Genomic DNA, 13,002 nt, shown 5'->3' on the forward strand with positions numbered 1-13,002 from the left:
TAACTGCATAGTGCAAATCACTGGATAAATATTATGTATATTTTTCATTTTACATTTTTTTCTTTCCATGATGACAGGTGAGACAGGTGAGACCTTGAGGTTCGTCTAGTTTGGGTGTTTGTTCTAAGTAGCTGGATAAAGCTGAGAGGTACAGTTCAGTATTTCCCAGTGAGGTGAAAGCAAAACACTCAGCATGCTCAGCGCTGAGGCTTTCTTTGTACAGGTGATTTTGTGACAGGATGATCTTGGTGTTTTTCATCATGTTGGTTAAAAACATTAAGGTGTCAACTTCTCTCTCTTTACAGTCCATCCACTCATTCAGGCTTTTGCTGTTGAAGGGAGAAGAATGTGTCTTCTTCAGGATCTCTGCGAGGACAGCCTCCTCTTCTCCTCCTCCTCGGATTGATGGAAGTTTCTTTGCCAAGGTTTGTTGGAACTCCATCTTGAACTCTGAGCACATCTGTTTGAACTGTTTTATCGTCTTGCTGATCTGTGGGAACTGCTGTGCAGTGGTGGTTCTCAGTGCATCTCATTTCCAGCTCACTGAAGTCCTCCAGGACTCTCTGTGATTCTTCGACTAATCTGATACTTATCTGACGGACAAGTTTAGCAGCAGAAGAATCTAAAGTTGTTAGTGGCAACAACCAGACCTTCACTGGTACGGCGTTCTCTCCGTTAGGCCCCAACAATTTTTTTGTGACTTTGGTAAACTTGTACTGCATCCTGAAAGGACACAGGATTTTTTTCAAGAGAAAAGTCTCCATGGAATTTGCAGGAGAATTTCTCAACGTTTTCTGTCTCCTTGTCTTCCATCTTCAGTGAACCTTCACCCTCTACTGCAAGGCATGGAATCTTCTTGATCATCACCTTCAAGTTCCCCTGAATGTCTTGATGATTTTCGCTTTCAGACACCTCACGGTCAAAGACAAAGAAGGCTTGTGACCTGTAGAGAATACCTGTGACTACATGTGTTGCTAACCCTTTATCAAAGACGTACGGATGCTTCACTTTGTCTCTTCCAAGATGATTCATGGACAGTTCCTGGACTTTTGTGGTAGCTTTGTACTTAAGTGTTACTCTGGCCTGATTTTTGAAAGTCTTACTATCGTTCAGGTATTTGGCCGATCCTCCAACCTCAACCTGCAGTCTATCAGGTCATCACGGTCCCACAGTGTCATTCCTGCAAAAGAAGAACCAACAAACAAAATCATCTTCTAGAACCAGAACCACACGGACAGGAGACGATGTTTTCACATCCTAAAAGACAGAAAAGAAGAGATGAAAGTGTGGTTCTGATAAATAAGTTTGTAGGGGAAAAAAACAACAGAATCCACGCAGGGTTTCTGAAAGACAGTTTTTTTGACATACTACCAAACCGAAGGTCTAACTGACCACTTGTACCTATCAGCAACATGCTTCCTGTGGTGAGCACACCAGAAACACAAGGGACACCAAAACGCGGGGAACCCTTGACCAATTTATTGTCCACCAGGCAATGCCAGAGGCAGATATGGTATGTAAAGAATGATTTTTAACCCTCTAGTTAAGGTTAATATGGGAAAGTACAATGAATGTCTGAATTGTATGGAGAAATATATTTTCTGTGTAATAAACAAGTACATTTGCTAGATGAGTACATCAAATAGATAAATAATACATAAAACTAATACATAGATTAATAATAAAGAATACACAGTATACTGTATAACCTTACACATTTCTTACAAGTTCAGATAGAGAGATAGTTAGATATAACATGCATCATCTGTACTGTACAGGCAGTTGATACACTACACACAAACTATACAGTAACATTTTCTTCTTCTTTTTTTTTAAATTTACAGGCAACCGCTGCAGAGGTTGCCCATATCTACCACACTGTGAAACATGGCTTAAGCTACAACTCAGCTGATTGTGCTCTGAAGCTAACACTCAGAACACTGAATGACTCCAGCATTGCCAGGAAGATGTCCTGTGGGAGGACGAAAGCTGAGGCAGTTGTCACAGATGTCCTGTCTCCAAAGGCAATAGAGGAGGTGATCAAAAAATTGAAAAGTGGTGGAAATCCACTCCAATTCTCTCTTCACACCGATGCCTTGAATAGGGGCAATCGGAAGATGTTTCCCTTGGCCGTGCAGTTTTTCACGCCAGAGAATGGGGTTGTCAACAAGGTAATAGATTTTGTTGAAAATCCGGATGAGTCTGCAGCAGGAATAGTGAAAACAATACACAGCTCTCTTGAAAACATGGGTCTATCCCTAGATCATGTTTCTGCATTCAGTGCTGACAATGCAAATGTCAATTATGTCAGGCACAACTCAGTCTTTACAAAATTGAGAGAGGCCAACAGTGGGATCCTTCGTGGCAACTGCCATGCACATATTGTCCATGACACATTGAAAAAAGCCCTGGACAACCTCTCAGTGGATGTGGAAAATATTGTCCTCAAGATATTTGGTTTCTTTTCAACCTCTGCCAAAGGAGAGAGTCCCTGAAGGAGTTCTGTGAATTCTGTGATGTTGAATTCCATTAAATCCTGCGCCATGTGGTGACGAGATGGCTGTCACTCAACCCTGCAATCACCCGCCTGTTGCAGAACTGGGTCCTGCTGAAGTCATATCTCATCAGCATTGGTGAGGAATGTCCAAGGCATCTGAAAGAAATGCTGCGGTTGACAGAAGATGCTGCTGGGGTTGAGGAAGACGCAGACATTGTGGAAGTGTATCTCCTCTTCTGTAATAATGTCATGTCCCTGTTTGAAGAGGTGGTGAAAAAGCTGGAGAAGAATGTAACCACTTCTGTTGACCTCTATTCTACCATGGAATCTTTCCTGAGATGGCTAATTCAGAGAAGAGATGATCGGTTCTACGGGTACCTAACGAAACAAAAGCTCCAGCGTCTCTCGCCATCTGATGCTGATGTTGTCAGGCAGAAGTTTACTGCCTTATTGAACCATGCCATCAGTTATCTCGAGAAGTGGTTTGACTACTCAGAGCAACTGGCTCTTCCACCTGCAGCCCCTCTCTCTAACATCTGGGAAGATCTCCTTTGATGACATCGAGAAGATCACTGAGCAGCTTCGCCTGGTTGGCAGGTAAGAATGAAACAATTGCCTACTAGTACTGTGTGTAACACTGTAACCTACTGTATGTGCCACTTATGACTCAGGTCATACACATCTTCATCTCTTTTGGCAGGCTAAACATCTCTATGGACGAGTTTTAAGAAGAGTGCGAGACAGCAAACAACCTTCTGGAGCGCCTCACTGCAGTACCTCAGGAGAAGGAGAAGTAAGGAACAGCAGAAAAGTGGATGCAAGTCCTTCAGGCAGCTGACCTTCCCAACATCCAGGCTGTTGTATCCTTCGTCCTCAGCATCCCATCTTCCACTGGGTTTGTGGAGAGGATTTTCTCTTTCATGAAGAATAAGTGGACTGATGTGCGGAACAAATGTTCCACTGAATTCATTAAAGCTGAGCTCATTGTCAGTCTCAAGTTTTACTCTGTGGCACTGAAAGACAAACAGCTCCTTGCTGCAGCAAGAGGTCAGAACAAGTACAGGTGGAAAAAAATAAATAGGCTGACTACAACTGAAGGCTACAGTCATGGCCTTTGAGGCACAAGTGTTTTTTGTTTACAAGTTGTCCTCAGACTTTATGTTTGCACTGAATGTTTGCAATTTATGTTTTCACTTTTGTTATTGCATTGATTGTGCACTATGTTCTGCTTTGTATTGTTTTATATTATTTTATATCTGGGAAGGAATACATGAAAAATCATTTTTCGCAGGGTGTTAGGTATAGGCCTAAGGTTTTCAAAAATCCATGGATACAAGTTTGGTTTGAGTTTGGGTGGCCCCCCCTAGTTGCAGTTATCCATAAAATCAAAAATGGCCCCTGTGGCCCACCGAAAAGAGAAAAGGTTAAAGCTCAGCTTCCTTTAGTCTTAAATTGTTGTATTATGTAATTTTTTCTACTTTGTTTGATACAAGGAATCCATATTCTGATATATGGGAAGCATGCCCTGCACACTGCAGCTTTTGTCAGGAACCAGTCCCTCTCCAAAACTCCAGAGATTCCAGACCCGAGTGAGTGGAATGACAGAACCAAAGTCTGGGTGCCATGTTGGACAGATCTGGAAGATGTTGGCAATGGATGCTCACTCCTCCTCAACTGTGGCTGTGTGGTTGCCTGTAAGGGCAACTGTAAGTGCCACCGAGCTGGACTTCGCTGTACCACATTGTGCAAGTAAGTTGGACGGGTCCTTAAACACTGACGCTCTCTTCAAAAATGGGCAGAGCCGCCTCTTTTTCTTAATGAAGCTCAGATCTCTTGACATCTGTAGTAAGATGCTGCAGATGTTTTATCAGTCTGTGGTGGTAGTGTGTTGTTTTATGCTGCAGTCTGCTGGGGAGGCAGCATCAGACACAGAGATGAAGGCGGTTGGACAGACTGGTCTAAAGAGCTGGTTTTGTGGTTGGAGCCAGGTTGGACACACTGGAGGAAGTGGTGGAGAGATGACCTGTCAACATGTTCCAGGCCATCCTGAAATACCAGATCATCCGCTACATAAAACCTTTATGGACCAAAAAAACAGCATGGACGGCTCCTCTCTCTCCGTTGCAGGACGGAGGGATTCAAAGATCCTTTGCTCCTACAGCCATCAGGCTGTCTCATTCTTTAAGAGATTCTACCAGACTAACTGGATTTACCCTTGGGGATGAATAAAGTAATTTTGATTTGATTTGATTTTAATTCTATATTCTGTTATGATCAGGGAGTTTATAAACATGCTAATGCTGTTAATGTAGCTAGCGCGCTAACAAGCCATTGTTCCCATGATGGTTACCCGGTCTCAGCGACAGTGAGACTTACGGTGTATTCAGACCGGACGCGTAGCGAATTTTCGCGTCGCGTTAGTAGTTGAATTTGAGTAGTTGAATTTACTTGCGTCACTCGCGCGAGTAAATAACTCGCGAATTTTCGCCGGCCGGCGAAGGCTGCTAATGCTAATGCTAACTTTGTAGAGAAGTAGCTACAACAGATAGCTGAAATCACATTGTCACAACTTACCAGGCAGACCGGTGACCTCACTCACCCTCCAGGCAAGATCTTTATGGTTCCGGTTGCGGTAGGAGGGTGATGATGTGTCAAAAAGCTCGGGAAGCCCACAGACCGCAACAATAAGTTTCTCCTCCATTTTTCCGGAATAGGCGGGTTCCCGGGATGCATGCCGTCACTGTCATCCAGAATCTCAATGCTGATAGGCTGTCCTGACACAGCGTCACTCGAATATTTCACCAAAGTTGAATTTATTGAACTCACGCGAATTCGCGTTGTTTCATTCGCGTCAATCGCGGCATTCACGTCGCGCGAAACCCGCGATTCGCGCCGCCGGCAAAAAATCGCGTCTATTCGCGTGTTTGCATTGACTTTGTATGTAATCTTGTCGCGCGAAATATTCGCTACGCGTCCGGTCTGAACACACCGTTACAGGGAACCAAAGTAAAAGAACATAAAAACAACATGTTTTTCTCGCGGTGAACTTTCTAAAAGAAAGCATTGAAAGTTTATATTCTGTTGAAGAAATTTAAACATACGGCGTTAGCTGGCTAGCATGCTAGCACATCACCTAACATTATTTGAACAGTTAAAGTTAGTTTCTTCAATTCACTGTGTTCGTATTGTTCACTCATCATTTACTGTTGGTTCTGAACAGTGTTTGTATCCACTTCAGTGTGTCAGATAACCGTTAGCTTGTCACTCTGTGTAGCACCAACATTAGCCTGATTCACAGCTTAGCTCACGTTAGCTGCTCCAGCTCAGCATCAGCTGAAAGGAGTGAAAGCTCAGAGAGGAGAAATATAAACTAAATGATGAAAAGCAAAAAGGGGCTGAGCTAAACTCTGTAGAGATAAACACTCATAGACCTGACAAGCTTTTCTTTATGTTAATAGCCAGCTAAGATAATGTTAGCTGACAGGCTAACTTCAGTATTTTAAAACTAAAAAAATAATTAAAAATTCAAAAAACATGTTATATTAAACAAACAGTAAATAATAAAGCTAACTGTTTATAGTGAAGTAACTGACTTCAGGATATAAAGCTTTGATGTGCTCAATGCAGGCTAAGCTAACGTTAAAGTGACGTCACGTCGCATTGCGCAGGTAGTTAATTTGATATTGACCAGCTAAGATCTTTAAAAGGGCGTCAAAAATACATTATTGCAGAAAAAACTGTAAAAACAGGCATTATCTTATACGGTCCTTGAATGGATCATTGGTTTATGAATGTTTCTGTTGTAAAAAGTGACCAAAACTTGTGTTAAATGTTGATATTTGTGTCAGAATCTCTTTATTCTACATGTGTCATTTAGAATAAAGCGTTTGCACTAACCAGATCCTGTTAAAAACATTAAATTCTGCTCCTCAGAGACACTGTGAAGACATGGTTGATTCTGCTGAGACCAACGGTCATGCGACAAATATTCACTGAAAATCTTTTTACACAGAGCAGAGAGGAGAGGACAGGAGAGGCTGGACACATGACAATACTTCAATATACAATATGTGCAGGAAACTGGTTTTACTACATACAGGATACTTGTGGGCACTTGGAAAATTGTTACATTCTGTTTTATTCACATTTTAACAAATAATTTATCAGAGAAACCCAACTTGTTTTTCTGATTTCTGTCATTCTAACTGTGTTATTCTGCACAAAGACATGATTGTTGTGATTGTGCTGATTTCATAGAGCTGCAGGACTTAAAGATTATATAGATTTCATATATTGCATAGAAACACAAGGACACAGAGAGGAGAGTGTAAAAAGAGCACACACAAAAAATGCCCTGACACTTCTTGTTGGTGTTCAGAGAGTTAAAACTTATAACAAATAATTTTACTGTACACGACAAATATGTTAAAGAAAAATAAACACATTTTGTCTGTAAATATGAATCCATTTATTCCATTACTATCCATTACATCTCACTGGTAACCAGACTGCATCCCTTTTATACACTTCCATTGATAAACAAACCTTTATAGATACTTTATAGTTGTTTCTTTCATGTCCATGTATAAATTTCCAAACAGCTTCATGTTGTTCTGAGTCTGTATTGAACCCTGTGCGATGCTTCCCTCTGCTGGCTGCCTCAAACCTCTACCATAACTTCTGTTTCTGATGCTGATGGTCGAAATAAATCTGATTCTTATCTGTTAAATCACAAACAGCCGGGCGTTTCCTCACAGGAAGGAAGATATTTACAGGAATATTCAGAGCATTCTGGTGAATGGGTTGAAATTTTTCAGTGTGCAGCTCTTTTATCCTCTCTCTCTCTCTCTTGTTGGGTCTTTTTCAGTTTATTTATTTTACTTGTCTTAAAGTGTCTTAACAACTACATATGTGGCATCAAATTAATAAAAAATAAATGAAAGCAGGTGGAAAAAAGTCAGTACATTAACATCAGCTCGGGTTCAGTTAGTGCCATTTTACTAGCTCGAACATTCTTCTTCTTAATAAAAAAATAAATAAAAAAATAAATAAAATTCTGTTTTGCAGTAAATTGCAGAACTGTGGCGTACTCACCAGTGTTCGCAGAGATTCAGTGTCTTCACAGAGAAACAGAGACGAGTCTAGGCTGCAGAACTCTCCGTCTCCCAGATTGAACTTTTAATTGAACCTAAAGGAAATGGAAAATATGACGTAGAAGCTCCACCTCTCGGCTGTCCTGAGGGTCTGACTGATTTAATGTCTGTATTGGTTCACTCATCTGATTATCTGCTGGTGTGTTTTTGTTCTTATTTTGCTGGATTTTATTGTATTTTGTGAGCAATCTGGCAGAAGAACTTCCTTCGGGATTAAGGCCAGACACTATAGGCAAAAACATGTTTTTTCATGCACTGGAAAATTTGACTATTTATATTTATTTAAAAGTTACAAGTTTCCTACAACATGTCAAGCAACACTTTCAACATTATATATTGTGTAAAACTGTGTAGAATTTCTTTAAGTTTTCATAATGGCACATACCGGCCAGGACATGCCCACTTTGTACTGATAATAAAATTATAGAATAAATAAATAAATAAATACATAAATATGGGCCATTTAATTCATTTATTTTAGCATTATGGCTTCAAAAGACTTGATGAAGCATATCTTTTTAAATTATAATAATAAAATAATAATATAATAATAATACATATTATTACTATTATTATTATTACTATTAATAATAATAATAATAATGATAATAATAATAAAATTATAGAAAAGAAAATGCTGGAAAAAAATGGATGGGCCATTAAATGTAGTTCATGTATTTATTTTAGCATTATGGCTTCAAATTTTTTTAAATAAAAAATAAATAATAATAATAATAATATTGATAGTAATATAGAAAAATAAACTACTGGAAAAAAATGGATGGCCAATTTAATGTATTTAAATTATTTATTTTAGCATTATGGGTTAAAAGACTTGATGAAGCATATATTTTTAAATTATAATAATAAAATAATAATATATTAATAATAAATATTATTATTATTAATAATAATACTGATAGTAAAATTATAGAAAAGAAAATGCTGTAAAAAAATGGATGGGCCATTAAATGTATTTCATGTATTTTTTTTAGCATTATGGCTTCAAAAGACTTGATGAATCATATATTTTTAAAATAAAAAATAAATAATAATAATAATATTGATAGTAATATAGAAAATAAACTACTGAAAAAAAAATGGATGGGCCATTAAATGTATTTCATGTATTTATTTTAGCATTATGGCTTCAAAAGACTTGATGAATCATATATTTTTTAAATAATAAATAAATAATAATAATAATAATAATATTGATTGTAATATAGAAAATAAACTACTGAAAAAAAAATGGATGGGCAATTTAATGTATTTAAATTATTTATTTTAACATTATGGGTTCAAAGTATATTATATATATGCATATATTTTTTTAATTATAATAATAATAATAATAATAATAATAATAATAATGATAATAAAAAGATAAAAGATTATTTATAATAAATAAGGTCACTTTGATAAGTTATTAGTGTGTTAGTGTGTCCTTTATAAAGAATGAATCACAGATCTGTTTCCTGTGACGAGTATCTGATGAATCTTACTCTCTGACATGAAGCTGACACAGAGAACAGAATGAGACTCAAACGTCTGAACTCTGCTGATGATCTGATCACTTCCTTCCTGTGAGGAACGCCTTGCGGTCTGTGATCAACATGTCCAGATAAAAGTGGATCTGTCTGCAGGAACATTGTCATTGTGTGTTGCTACAGCAGCCAGCAGAGGGAGACACTGCATCTCTTCATACGGAACATTATATTATTATATTTCTTCATAAAGGCACGTCTGGGTCCGAAACTTTCCGGAATGCGCTTCATGGAGGAGCAGCAGAAGTTTGGTAGCTTTCTGTTTCTGCATAAATTTGCTAAGTTTGTATGTATTTTTTGTAATATTCTTGATGGATACTTCTATGGAGAGAAGAGTTTATTCAAGAGAGGAGCTTCTTTCATTGAAACGGAGCAAGTCTGGAGGACACCATCACCCTATTCCAGCTGAGCTGAAGAGGTGTTTTCGTGGTTGCCGTGCTGGTGCAAAAGTTAAGGCTTGGAAATGGAGATAAGCCTTTTCTGCCGTCAGTCATCATGGGGAATGTCAACTCTCTGCCCAACGAGACTGATGAACTGGAGATACTGGTGAAGACTCAAAGTATACCGTGAGTGTAGTCTCTTGTGTTTTACTGAAACATGGTTGAATCAAAAACATCTCAGACTCCAATGTGGATCTACCTGGCTTCACTCTCATAAGATCAGACAGAGATGCTAAAGCTAGTGGCAAGAAGAAAGGTGGGGGGCTTGGCTTTATTTGTGAACCAGAGATGGTGCAGTCCTGCACATGTTACTGTCAAGGAGACGATGTGCTGTCCAGACATTGAATTATTGGCAGTTAGTATGAGACCATATTATGTACCAAGGGAGTTCAGTCATATCATAACAATACTTGTGTACATTCCACCCAAGGCAACTGCTGAAATTCCATGTGAAGTTCTTCATGACCTCGTTGCTAGGATACAGACTAAACACCCAGAAGCATTCTTGATCATATCAGGGGACTTCAATCATGTTTCCCTCACCTCTCACCTGACTGGATTTATACAGTTCGTTAATTGTCCCACCAGCTACTGCCATGCCCCCAATAGGACGATCAGACCACAACTTAGTTCTTCTGGAGACTTGTTACAAACCCTGTGTTGGGAGGCAGCCTGCAACTAAACTCAGTCAGGAAATGGACACCAGAGGCAACTGAGGCTCTGAAGGACTGCTTGAATGTACAGACTGCAATGTGTTGCTGGAAACAGAGGAGAACAGTATGAACATTGACAGACAGGTTGACTGCTTTACTGATTACATCAACTTCTGTAGAGACACAGTCATACCCACTAGGACTGTACGCTGTTTCCACAATAACAAACCTTGGATTACTAGTGACTAAAAGGCAATCCTCAATGAGAAGAGATTAAAGATGGCAAAGGTGGAATACAAGAAGAAATTGGAGAGAAATCTACAAAACAGCAACATCTGTGAAATGTGGAGAATCAACACCATCTCTGGCTACAACAACAAGAAAAGACAGCCAGTGGTGGGTGATGTAGAAAGAGCTGATGAACTCAACCAGTTCTTCTATAGATTCAATACAGCGGCCTCACCCAATGCCAATGCTGCTGCTCCTCCTCCTCTTCAACATGTATACATCTCCAAAGCAGCGTCCGGTGTGCAGTGATTCTCGACATGATGGAACTTTTTATAACATCTGTCTAATATTGGATGGTGACACAAAAAAACTAGAGTTCAATATTAAGTTTTTATATGTATACACACACACACACACACACACACACACACACACACACACACATGATCTTAATGCATTTGTCTCTTTGTTGTTATTTTGCATCTATTTTGTTGTTTTGTGTCTCTCTGAAGTCATTTTGTATCTTTTATTTATAATGTTATGTCTCTTTGTTGTTATGTTTTTTGAAAAACCCTTTTTGTTATTTTGTGTGTCTTTGTGGATGTTTTCTATCTTTTTTAAATTATCATTTTGTCTCTTTATGGTTGTTTTTGTGTCTTTTTTCATTTATCATTTTGTGTCTGTGGTTTTTTTGTGTCTCATTGTTGATTTGCATCTTTTGTGTTGTTTCGTGACTCTTTGAGCTGATTTTGTATCTTTTACTGTCATTTTGTGTCTCTTTGTGGTTCTTTTCTGTGTCTTTGTTATTGTTGTTGTTGCTGCTGCTTGATTAAAAGGATTCTCAACTTTTTTATAACATCTGTTATATATGAAAAGAAAGAAACTACAGTTAAAACAATTTAAATATGTCACATCATTCCGTTATTATGCCTTTTTGTCAGTATTTATTAAAACATAATATACTGTTTATGAAAAGAAAACTAAATACACACACTCATATTTTTAAATGCATAAATATGTATATATTTGAATGTGAAATAAGTTTAATTTGCGAGGCAGCCACATGGCACACACACACTTCTCTTTAGGGAGTGTGTGTGTGTGTGTGTGTGTGTGTGTGTGTTAGTGTGTGTGTGTGTGGTGTTTATGCAAGCCCATTAACACACCAGCTGTTGCCAGGCGAGACCCTGGTTGCCGGGGCGATGTATAGACCCCTGATGATCTGGTGTGTGTGTGTGTGTGTGGTATTTCTATAGGGACTGGGTGTGAAAGTCACACAATGAAAGTGGGCGTGGACGAGTGTGTGTGTGTGTGTGTGTGTCCATCTGCAGTGTTTTTTACATTTTCAAATTAAAGTTGATGCTTTGTTATTTATTTTATTTTGAAGATAAACATTTTCCTTCCTGTTATTTTTTTCAGACATTCAGATTTTATTAAAAGAAAAGAGAAATAAACGTGTAAACACTCTTAGTTTAATCTGACAAAAATAAGCATAATAAACTAATTGATGAATAATTAATGTTTTATTAGCTGCTCAAAACTGTCAGGGAGTTTAATTTATTAAAAAAAACATTTTATCAACTTTATTAGGGCCACGGGGCACTCGCACCGAGCACTGGCCCCTACAGCAATAGCTGTAAAGCCCCGAGCACTATTGTTATACTGTGGATCTTCCTCTTCCGGACACAGTTTTGTCCTGCTACTAGTCCAAGTATAGTCCTAGTATAATTTGTCCTGCAACTCTCCCAGTTGCAGGACAAATTATACCTCAAAACGTGCGGTGTGCTATTACTTTTCTCTACGGAATACGAATTGCCCAAAATTTTGCATTGAAGTGAATGCGACGGCTGAAAAAAAAAAAAGAGCAATGAAAAATGAACAATAATTGGAGATTTTCAAACATCTATTTCTCTGGCATAATTTCAGCTAGAGACTCCATTTAAACTTTAAACAGTAGAGACAAGTCTTGTGTATCGGTGTATTAATCCACGTTTCGATAGGTCATATAGTTTTTTATCAATCCCTGTTCCCTGTTCCCTGACCATGATCATTTTTGGAGAAATTCTGAGATTATAATGGGTGTGTATTGCACGGAATGTTCGTGTCACAGTGTGTGACATCATCGCTCAGAGTGTAGAGGGAGAGAAAAAATTGTCAAAAAATAAATTTGAAAACTGCGTTCCAGGCCGCAAATTCCACTCTACAGAAATAATTTATACATAGAAACGTAGGAAAATTTGTCTTCTCACTCACAATCCTCTGGTAAAGCAGTCAGAGTTATAGTTTGGGCGTAGAAGAAGAAGAAGAAGAAGAAGAAGAAGAGGAAGAAGAAGAAGAAGATAACTTTATTAATCCCACAATGGGGAATTTCAACCTCTGCATTTAACCCATCCTTTTTACACACAAGTGAACACACCATGGAGCAAGGAGCAGTGGGCAGCAAATTACTGCGCCCGGGGAGCTGTGCAGGGGGGTTAGGTGCCT

The 13,002-nt window shown here is 38.5% G+C and overlaps 1 pseudogene; it reads right to left on the reverse strand.

The window, feature by feature from the left end:
• Window positions 1–314: 314 nt before the first annotated feature.
• On the reverse strand, window positions 315–1,868 carry LOC131980983 (neoverrucotoxin subunit alpha-like; annotated as a pseudogene).
• Window positions 1,869–13,002: the final 11,134 nt, after the last annotated feature.

The sequence above is a fragment of the Centropristis striata genome, chromosome 11, assembly GCF_030273125.1.
Source record: "Centropristis striata isolate RG_2023a ecotype Rhode Island chromosome 11, C.striata_1.0, whole genome shotgun sequence".
NCBI classification, from domain to species: domain Eukaryota; kingdom Metazoa; phylum Chordata; class Actinopteri; order Perciformes; family Serranidae; genus Centropristis; species Centropristis striata.